This window comes from Triticum aestivum, chromosome 7B (genome assembly GCF_018294505.1).
Source record: "Triticum aestivum cultivar Chinese Spring chromosome 7B, IWGSC CS RefSeq v2.1, whole genome shotgun sequence".
Taxonomy (NCBI): domain Eukaryota; kingdom Viridiplantae; phylum Streptophyta; class Magnoliopsida; order Poales; family Poaceae; genus Triticum; species Triticum aestivum.
This window is the reverse complement of record NC_057813.1, coordinates 596,146,004-596,157,233: the sequence shown is the minus strand read 5'-3', so window position 1 is coordinate 596,157,233 and position 11,230 is coordinate 596,146,004. Positions and strand designations below refer to the sequence as shown.

General features: G+C 49.4%; 1 pseudogene; it reads right to left on the bottom strand.

Moving 5' to 3' along the window:
* Positions 1-356: 356 nt before the first annotated feature.
* On the bottom strand, positions 357-1,374 carry LOC123158225 (uncharacterized; annotated as a pseudogene).
* Between the last annotated feature and the right edge of the window lie 9,856 nt (positions 1,375-11,230).

The following is an 11,230-nucleotide window of genomic DNA, read 5'->3' as shown; positions in this document are numbered from 1 at the left end:
TAGAATAGAAGATGAGTCCTCGAACCCGGGTCAGCGACAGCTCACCTTGGAGCTTTCTACCACTAGACCAAAGGAGAGTTCTCAGCTTTTCCTTTTACAAACATTCAAACTATGCTTGCTATCAATTGCTTATAAATGATACAACCAAATTTACAAGAAGATTTCATAACAATAATAAAGATTAGTCCCTATCATTTGTTGAGGAGTACAAAGCTGCTTCAGCTAAAAGAAGGAAGATGCTCTCTAAAGAGTGAGAAAAAAAAAAGCAAAAGTAAACCAACTTCATGGAGACCTTTTTTTTTGCATGGAACTTCATGGAGACCTTGTACTCACAAATATTTATGCAATATATTGATTTATTTTGGAGTAGCGAATGTACTAGGCCGAACCCAGCAGCTCACTTCCGTGAAGATCGACGCTGGTATAACCGTTTCGACAGTCCCAGCAACTAAATCATATGCATAAATATTTGTGATGGTCTTCAATGTGGCAGGCCCTGATGTTATTGTCCATCCATCCGAGCTCTCTGTCTCTAAGTTACCACGTCCTCTTGGATGGAAAGTGTAGACTTTATTCCTGTCTTCCTCCTTCACACGGATGGACTGGCCCTGGGGAAGAAACCAGCTGGTGTCCTCAAGCTCCTGGTCATCGAGGGGCGACCACGCCAGCGCTTCCATGTCCAGCTGTAAGAACTTGAAAGCACTCGCACGGGGACACGATACAATCACAACTTTCCCAACGGACGCAACAAGGTAGTGGGCGTCTTGTATGCTCCACTCTGGACAAGAGGCCGCTCTCCAGGTCATTTCCGTGATGTCGAAGATCAGGATCTGCCCGAGAAACTCGGCGCAGACAGCCCGTGTCCCGACCAGTGCCATGTCCATGACCGAAAGTGTGGAAGGATCTGCACATTGCTTCCGACAGGTGCAGTTGACAGGTATGCTTGTGGACGCACCAGTACACGTCTCCAGGGCACGCGACATGGACAGTCGGAACGACGCTCATGATCTGGATGCACGCAACAACCAGGGGAGCTCCACTTCCACACGAGGATCAGCGTAGAAAACGAAGTAGCACTTGTCGGGGGAGCGAAGCACCGGCATGTCGATCCGCCTGCCGGTGCTAGGGTGGACTAGGAAGACGACCTGCTCCTGGAAGTGGAATGGCTTGTGCCGGACCATGAGAAGCCAGCCGCAGCTCTCGAATTCGACAAATGCATCTGGAAACAGCGCGCTGGTTATCCCGCGGATGTTTCCGCTGGAAACATCGAACAGCAGCCGCTTCTTGCTGTTGTGTTCCACGGCAAAACAGGGCCAGTGGCAGCACCCTCGCCTCTTCAGAAGCGTTGTCTCTGTCGACAGCATGTGATTCCATTACCCAAGGATATCTGGCAGAAGCAATGTGGACATATTAGAACATCAGCGGAGTACTGTATGGTGGTAAACATTGCCAACATTTGATCTGTGAACAATTTTTTACTAACATCGTTCTACCAAAATGAAAATCAAGTTTTGCCAGGCACCAAACTGGGTGTAGACGCATTTTCCACTTATAGCTGATTAAGATAAGAAATAACATAGTTTTGCTAAAAAAATCCTGCCAGAAACCAATGCTCGTACTGAATATATACAGTTAAACTTATAGCCCTAGGCCTTTGGTCTTGAACTCTAAACCTTCTATCTTAATCATTGAAAATGACAAATCTTTTGCCTAGTTTTAAAAAAAAAACAGGCCTCCACCTCCCAAAGGCTTTAGTTAACAAGGCTACTCTGAGTGCAACCAACTGTTAATCCAGCAGCTCTAATTCTTTTACCCAGATTATACTGGCAACTTCACAAGGAGGTGCAAGAAGAATCCAATCTGGCTGCAAGGGAGCAAGCAGCTCTAATTCCAATGATCGATGAAGCAACGCCGAACACAGAAGGTGGATGCTGAGCACAATCCTGTACCTGAAATCGGGCGGAGAGAGACGCCGGCGGAAGACGGTGCACCGTGTAGGCGTGTAGTACGTATGGACGGTGCGGTTCGTATATAAATTGGCAAAGGGCTTGTCAGGCATCAGCTGTTCTGAACCCAAACCAAGTGTCATCTTCAGTTAACGTCTTAACAACCTCCATCGAGCTGGTATCGCTTCGAGCCCCATCGGACGGTCGCCATCGAGCAGCTCAAGTTACTTACGCTGTCGACCGTCGATGCATCTACTGTTTTACTTTTCACCTTATGTTGTCGCTACAGTGAACTATAACTTTCTCGCCTATAAGTGAGCCGGGCTGTGGCTGAGTAGGTAGCGTGATTGATCCTATTCTTGCCTTTAAGCAGAAGAAATACCCTATAAACATATATCTTACAGTATCCATACAAATTCTGGATCTCAGATCCCCTTCCTCTAGTTCGATCTCTCTAGAATTCGCTTAGTTGACACCCGGGATCTGACAAATTGGTATCATGAGCATCGGTTTCTCGGCAACGACTTCCGATTCCCAGTAGAAAATCGAGAGGAGAGCCAATTCCCACCATAATCCCTCCCTTTTCTGCATGGATGGTGATGAGATCGGTGGTGGCCTGAGGGGGCGGAGTCTCTTCTCCAACATGGCGGCGGCGCGGCGATTTGGCGGCGCAGGCAACAGTGATTATTCGGGTACAGACCAGCAGAGAGGAATGGTTGCGTGGGAACCCTTCTCACGCGGTAAAATCCCACGTCTATCGCTGATCTGTGTACCATCGGTATCGGGGGGATGAACCCCGGGCAGGCAATGGAACCCGGATCCTCTTCAAAAATAGTGGGGCCCGCATCACCCCTCAAACCGGCACGCGCCCGGCCGGGTCGCTCGACTCGGCAAGGCCCGCAGCCCGGCCAAACCCTCTGACCCGGCAAGGTACGTCGACCCGGCCTCAGCAACTGGCGTAAGGCAGCCGAACCCGGCATGACCAAGGCTTCCCCAACAAGCCGACCCCACCCGTGGCGTGCGCCGCAATCCAGCCACGGGTCAAGCTCCCGTCCCATCCAGGCCGTACGATGGGACGAGACCTCAATCACCGATGACCAAGACAACAGTGTTTCCGCCCATGCCTATGGTCAGCCGGAGCGTGGCGACAGTGCCCCTTACCTACCCGCTGACCGGGGCTGGCGTGGCAACAGTGCTCCCGCCCTCACCGGTGAGGACAGCAAGCGGCAACCTGACGGAGAGCACTGTACACGACTCGACTCGGCCACGCTCTGACGATCGACAAGACGGCACACAGTCCCCCTAGGCACGCGAGGCCCGCACCTAGGGGAACCCGGCGAACCACAAGCCCTCAAGCGGGACCCAGCCGGTATCCTGGGCACTGACAATATGGACCCACCGACTCGGCATATTACCATTGTAACCCTAGGTGGGTTGATCTATAAAACCCCCCAGGAACCCAGCCTACAGAGAGAGAGAGAGAGGTGTGTGAGATATACGAGAGGAAAACGAGCAAGCATAGGACTAGCCACCAAACCGCAACACCGGAGAGAAGGAGCAGCCCAAGCCTTGGTCAGCTTCCTTCCTCCTCATACAGCTCCAGGAGCAACATTGTACTATCGATCATCCAACTACACTCGGCAGGACTAGGGGTATTATCTCTCCGAAGAGCCCCGAACCTGGGTATGTCCGGCATCCCACGCCCGCTCATGCCAACCTCGCCTATGGAGCCCACCAGCGCCCTCGAGCCTCCTCCTCTCTTTAGCCATCCCTTGGTATCTGCCGTGCGCCCATCACGACAGTTGGCGCCCACTGTGGGGCAGCTCGAGGAGATGGCCGGGAGCATGCTTCAGACGGGGCCCTTCTCCTACACCAACGAGTCCGTCACGCTGGCGGACGACGTCGTCGGCGTGCTTGCCGCCTCCTTCGCCGCGCTGCGCATCTCCAATGCGTTCGCGGCCGACGAGTACCCCAGCGAGGTGCTCAGCTACTCCGACTCTCCGCTTTCCCTCGGCGGTGGCATTGTCGCCAGGGCGATGGACGTCCACGTGGAGGTCTTCGTCACTGGCGACTATGCCTCCTCCTCGTCGAGCAAGACGAGGAAGACCGCGGAAGCCAGGGCCGCTGCGGAACGGACCGAGTCGTCCGATCCGCTGCGCGCCACGATGCAGAGCCTCCGCATCCCCATTGGCACCAACGTCGACGCCACCAACGTCGCCGAGGCCCGATCTCAACTCGAAGAAAGGCACCAGCAGATGCTGGACCTGTCCGAGACGCTCGCCGCCACCAAGCTTCGCCCGGAGGCCGCTCAGATGGAGCACGATGCCGCCCATGGATTCGCGCCCGCCGCGGCCGAGCCAAGCTGGGTCGCCGATGTGCGCACTCGGGAAGGAGCGATCGGCCGAGCCCTCGGTGCCGTCTGAACCGTCTACGAGACCCCACTGAAGAACATGCCCGCTGCGGAGGCAGCCGCGGTCGGCCTCGACCAGCTCACGGATGAGGAGCTAAAAGAGCGCATCGAGCGGATGCGCGAGCTCCTCCACGCCACCAACGCCCAGCAGGATCGCCTCCACCAGCTCGCCAAGCCGGCGGGGTCCAGCTCCGCCCGCCTTGGCGGACCCGGCGAACTTCTGCACATGGCTTCCTCGCCGCCCGGCGAGGCGCACTCCGGCCAAGCCCGGACTCGGCGCAACCCGGCCGCCACAGCCGCCGACGTCCTGGGCAACGAGCCCGCAGTGGAGACTCAGCGCGGACCCGACCAGCATGGCCGGCGTTCGGCTCTCACTGACCCAGCCCCTCGGGGCCTGGCCGCCAGTCGACTCGGCCCGCGCGCCATCGACGAGACCGACGCTCGTCACTGCCTCGATCAGCTCGCTCGCTCCTTGGAGGTGGAGGAGAGCGGCGCTATCGGGCCGGCCTGCTTCGGCCCACGCATCCGGGAGGAGCCCTTCCCCAAAGGGTTCATGCTTCCCCGCGACACCCCTAAGTACAACGGGACCGTGAAGCCAAAAGACTGGCTCACCGACTACACCACGGCCATCGGCATCACCGGTGCCAATCGTCGTCTCGCTGTGCGTTACGCACCGCTCATGCTCCAGGGGTCGGCCCGCACGTAGTTGAACAGTCTGCCGATGGGCAACATCAATGCGTGGGTCGACTTCGAGGAGGCCTTTGTCCGCAACTTCACGGGGACCTACAAGCGACCTGGTCGCCCTAGCCAGCTCGCCATGTGCGTGCAGGGGCCGACGGAGATGGGTCGCGAGTACCTCGCACGCTGGACCGAGCTTCGAAACAGCTGCGAGGGCGTCCATGAAGTCCAGGCGATCCAGTACTTCGTCAGCGGGTGCCGAGACGGCACCCTCCTCAAGCACAAGCTCTTACGCTCCGAGCCAGCCACCATGGCCGCACTCATGGTGACGGCGGACAAGTACGCCAACGCCGACTCTGCCATGAAGATCCAGGTGGCGCTGGATGAAGTTGGCAAGGCGAAGCCGGTTCCTCCCCCGAAGCCGGCCGGCGAAAGCAGCCGGCACCAGCATCACCAGAACAACAAGCACAAGGTCGACCAGCCGACGCAGCGTCACGATAACCGACTCATCGTGGCCGCAGAGCCCGCGGCAGATCCGGCGGCGAAGCGCCAACAGACCGGCAAGATAGCATGGCAACCCGCCGTGAGTTTCGAAGAGATGCTCGACGCCCCATGCAAGCACCACAGCGGCGCAAGACCCTCCATGCACACACTTCGGCAGTGCACCATCACCAAGCGCATCATGAGGGGAGACGTCCCGCCTCCTCTGGCTCCGGCTCCAGCTCCAGGCGCAGGACAGCCGCCTCCGCCTCCACCACCGCCCCCTGCTGGCGGCGCGATGCGGAACGACGCCTACCAGGACCAGAACGCGGCCTACGTCGTCTTCACCAGCCTCGGCAACGACAAGCGCAGCGAGCAACTTCTTCGCAGGAGGTGAACACTGTCATCCCGGCCAAGCCGGATTTCATGCACTGGTTGGATCGCCCGATCACCTGGACCCGGGAGGATCACCTGGCAGTCATGCCGAGTCCGGGTGGTTACACCCTCGTCCTCAACCCCACCATCGTCGCGCGGCGTGATGACCCACAAGTATAGGGGATCTATCGTAGTCCTTTCAATAAGTAAGAGTGTCGAACCCAACGAGGAGCAGAAGGAAATGATAAGCGGTTTTCAGTAAGGTTTTCTCTGCAAGCACTGAAATAGTAGGTGATAGATAGTTTTGTGATAAGATAAATAGTAACGAGCAAAAAGTAAATAAAGTAAATAAAGTGCAGCAAGGTGGCCAATCCTTTATGTAGCAAAGGATAAGCCTGGACAAATTCTAATAATGAAGAAGGAGCTCCCGAGGACACATTGGGAATTATCAGTTTTCATCACGTTCATAAGATTCGTGTTCGGTACTTTGATAATTTGATATGTGGGTGGACCGGCACTTGGGTACTGCCCTAACATGGACAAGCATCCCACTTATGATTAACCCCTATTGCAAGCATCCGCAACTACAAAAAGGAGTATTAAGGTAAACCTAACCACATCATTAAACATATGGGTCCATATCAACCCCTAACGAAGCAACGCATAAACTAGGGTTTAAGCTTCTGTCACTCTAGCAACCCATCATCTACTTATTACTTCCCCATGTCTTCCTCTAGGCCCAAATAATGGTGAAGTGTCATGTAGTCGACGTTCACATAACACCACTAGAGGAGAGACAACATACATCTCATCAAAATATCGAACGAATACCAAATTCACATGACTACTAATAGCAAGACTTTACCCATGTCCTCAGGAACAAACGTAACTACTCACAAAGCATATTCATGTTCATAATTAGAGGGATAATAATATGCATGAAGGATCTAAACATATGATCTTCCACCAAGTAAACCAAATAGCATCAACTACAAGGAGTAATCAACACTACTAGCAACCCACAGGTACCAATTTGTGGTTTTGATACAAGATTGGATACAAGAGATGAACTAGGATTTTGAGATGAGATGGTGCTGGTGAAGATGTTGATGGAGATTGACCCCCTCCCGATGAGAGGATCGTTGGTGATGACGTTGGTGATTATTTCCCCCTCCCGGAGGGAAGTGTCCCCGGCAGAACAGCTCCGCTAGAGCCCTAGATTGATTCCGCCAAGGTTCCGCCTCGTGGCGGCGGAGTTTCGTCCCGTAAGCTTGCCCACGATTTTTTCCATGAGAAAACCCTTCATATAGTAGAAGATAGACGCCAGAAGCCCACCAGGGGGCCCAGGAGATAGGGGGTCGCGCCTAGGGGGGCGCCCCCTGTCTCCTGGACAGGGTGTGGGCCCCCTGGCCTATTTCTTTTGTCCAAAAATTCTTATTAAGTCTAAAAAGTTGTTTCGTGGAGTCTCAGGTCTTTTGGAGTTGTGCAGAATAGGTTTCCAACGTTTGCTCCTTTTCCAGCCAGAATTCCAGCTGCCGGCATCCCCCCTCTTCATGGTAAACCTTGTAAAATAAGAGAGAATAGCCATAAGTATTGAGATATAATGTGTAATAATAGCCCATAATGCAATAAATATTGATATAAAAGCATGATGCAAAATGGACGTATCAACTCCCCCAAGCTTAGACCTCACTTGTCCTCAAGCGGAAGCCGAAATCGAAAAATATGTCCACATGTTTAGAGATAGAGGTGTCAATAAAAATAAAATACGGACATGAGGGCATCATGATCATTCTAATAACAGCAACATATATGGATTTTGTCATATGATTTCCTATGTTCAAGTAATAAGCAATTCACAATGTCAAGTATGGTTCAAAAACTTCATTGGGAACTAACAAACTATAATCTCAGTCATTGAAGCAATTGCAATTTATCGTAACATCCGAAAGAGCCAATAATAGAGCTTTTCAGCAAGCTCACATACTCAACCATCTCGTAGTCCCCTATAATTGTTAACACTCACGCAATACTTGTGGTTATAAAGTTTCAGCCGGACACTGAGAAAGATAGGGGCTTATTGTGTTGCCTCCCAACATATTTACCTTTAGGTGATGTCAACAATAATAGCCTATGCCAACTTACATCCAATTGGATATATGTATCATGATCTTTCAAACACGAGGAGCTTGCCAAAGGATAAAAAAAAAGGAAAGGTGAGTATCACCTTGACTCAAGCAATAAAGTAAAAACATAAAGTAAAAGATAGGCCCTTTGTAGAGGGAAGCAGAGGTTGTCATGTGCGTTTAGGGTTGATGCATGAAATCTTAATGCAAAAGAATGTCACTTTATATTGCCCCTTGTATGTGGACCTTTATTATGCAGTCCGTCGCTTTTATTACTTCCACGACAAGTTCGTACAAATTTTATTTTCTCTGCACTAATAAGTCATACATATTTAGAGAGCAATTTTTATTGCTTGCACCGATGACAACTTACTTGAAGGATCTTACTCAATCCATAGGCAGGTATGGTGGACTCTCATGGCAAAACTGGGTTTAAAGATATTTGGAAGCACAAGTAGTATCTCTACTTGGTGCAAGGAATTTGGCTAGCATGAGGGGGAAAGGCAAGCTCAACATGTTTGGAAGGTCAATGACAATATACTTTAACTGAGATGTCGGAAAACATAAACCATTACGTTGTCTTCCTTGTCCAACGTCAACTCTTTTAGCATGTCATACTTAATGAGTGCTTCACAATCATAAAAGATGTCCAAGATAATATATTTATATGTGAACCCCTCTTTCCTTATTACTTCCTATTAATTGCAACGATGACCAAGGCTACGTTCATCAACTCTCAACAATTTTTATGCCTCATACTTTCTATGTGTGAAGTTATCACTATCCATAAGATCAATATGAACTCTTTTGTTCTTTCTACTTTCTCAAGATCATAGCAACATAGCAAAGCCCTTGACTCAACACTAATCTTTATTATAGATAGCACACGGACTCGATTACATAAAGAGATCACAACGAAAAACTCAAAACTACTTGATATCAAAACTTCAAACTAATAGATCAAGATACTACTAAAAGGATCGAACTAAATAAAGCGGTAAAGATAGGAGTGTGATGGTGATACGATACCGGAGCACCTCCCCCAAGCTTGGCAGTTGCCAAGGGGAGTGCCCATACCCATGTGATTATTTCTTTGGAGGTGGTGAAGTAGGAGTTGTTGATGAAGTAGGCTTGTCGTCCGTCTTCCAAGGCATAGGCTCTCCATCATAAAAGGATGATCGAGTCTCCGGGATCCTTAAATCTACATCCAAACTCATTCGCTTGAATCTATATTCATACTCACAGTTCTGGTTTTGCAGGTCATAAATCTGGGCTTGGAGGTGCTCGATTTTCTCTTGAAGCTTGAAGATGGTCTCCCCAATGACTTTGGTATCCAGCTTGTGATTGTTGGTGAACTCCGTGATCATCATCTGGTTGGCGTTGAGTCCACGCTCCACCATCCCTTGACACTTGAAAACTTCTTGTTCCATGGCTTCGAGCTTTGTCTCCACGCTCCCGGTACGCCTTGGTCCTTCCACATCACGGATGTGCAACACCCCCTCACGCATCTCAATGGTTTGAGGGTGATGCAGCACCTCCGCAAGATAGGGGTTGATAACCCTCTCGAAAAACTTGTCCTTGGGAGCGCTTGAAGACGACATGATGCTCTAGATCTGAAACAGAAACAGCTCGAAACGAAAACAGAGGATATTTGCGTGATACGGTGGTCAAAACCTTCGGGAGTATAAGTAATGAATTTTTACCGACCAAAATACGTAACATACAAGAAAACGGAGTCCAGGAGGCACACGAGGTGCCCATGAGACAGGGGGCGCGCCCTACAGGAGGGGGCGCGCCCTCCTATCTTGAGGGAGCCTCGTGTCCCTTTCGGACTACTTCTTTCTTCCTAAAATCCTTAAATAATCCAAAACTGATGAAAATTCCCATTAGAGTTGTTTTAGAGTCGGTTTACTTATCATACCACATACCTATGCCTTTTCGGAGTCTAGAACATTCTGGAAAGTGTCTCTTATGTATTCCTCAGGGGTTATGGTTTCAATAATATTAGTTTCAACATTGATAGGATTACCTGAAATATAATGTTTAATTCTTTGACTGTTTACCACCCTAGGATTTGTGCCTTCAAAGTTGTTGATTTTTATAGCACCAGAATGATAGACCTCCTCGATAACGTAGGGACCTTCCCATTTTGAGAGAAGTTTTCCTGCAAAAAATATTAAACGAGAGTTGAACAATAACACATAATCTCCTACGTTAAACTCACGCTTTTGTATCCTCTTATCATGCCAGCGTTTGACTTTTTCTTTGAAAAGCTTAGCATTCTCATATGCTTGGTTTTTCCATTCATCAAGTGAGCTAATATCAAATAACCTTTTCTCACCGGCAAGTTTGAAGTCATAATTAAGCTCTTTAATAGCCCAATATGCTTTATGTTCAAGTTCAATAGGTAAATGACATGCTTTTCCATAAACCATCTTATATGGAGACATACCCATAGGATTTTTGTATGCAGTTCTATAGGCCCATAATGCATCATCAAGTTTTTTTGACCAATTCTTTCTATATCTATTCACAGTCTTTTGCAAAATTAATTTGAGCTCTCTATTGCTCAACTCTACTTGACCACTAGACTGCGGGTGATAAGGAGATGCAATTCTATGATTGACATCATACTTAGCAAGCATCTTACGGAAAGCACCATGAATAAAGTGTGAACCACCATCAGTCATAAGATATCTAGGGACTCCAAACCTTGGAAAAATAACTTCTTTAAGCATTTTAATAGAAGTGTTATGATCATCACTACTAGTTGGAATAGCTTCTACCCACTTAGTAACGTAATCAACAACAACTAAAATATGTGTATAACCATTGGAGGCAGGAAAAGGTCCCATATAATCAAAGTCCCAAACATCAAATGGTTCAATAACAAGAGAACAATTCATAGGCATTTCTTGACGTCTACTGATGTTACCTATTCTTTGACATTCATCACAAGATACGACAAACTTACGAGCATCTTTGAAAAGAGTAGGCCAATAAAAACCAGATTGTAGTACCTTGTGTGCAGTTCTATCTCCAGCGTGGTGTCCTCCATAGGATTCAGAGTGACACTTGCGTAGGATTTGTTCCTGTTCATGCTCAGGCACACAACGTCTAATAATACCATCTACTCCTTCTTTATAAAGGTGTGGATCATCCCAGAAGTAATGTCTTAAATCATAAAAAAAACTTTTTCTTTTGCTGGTATGTGA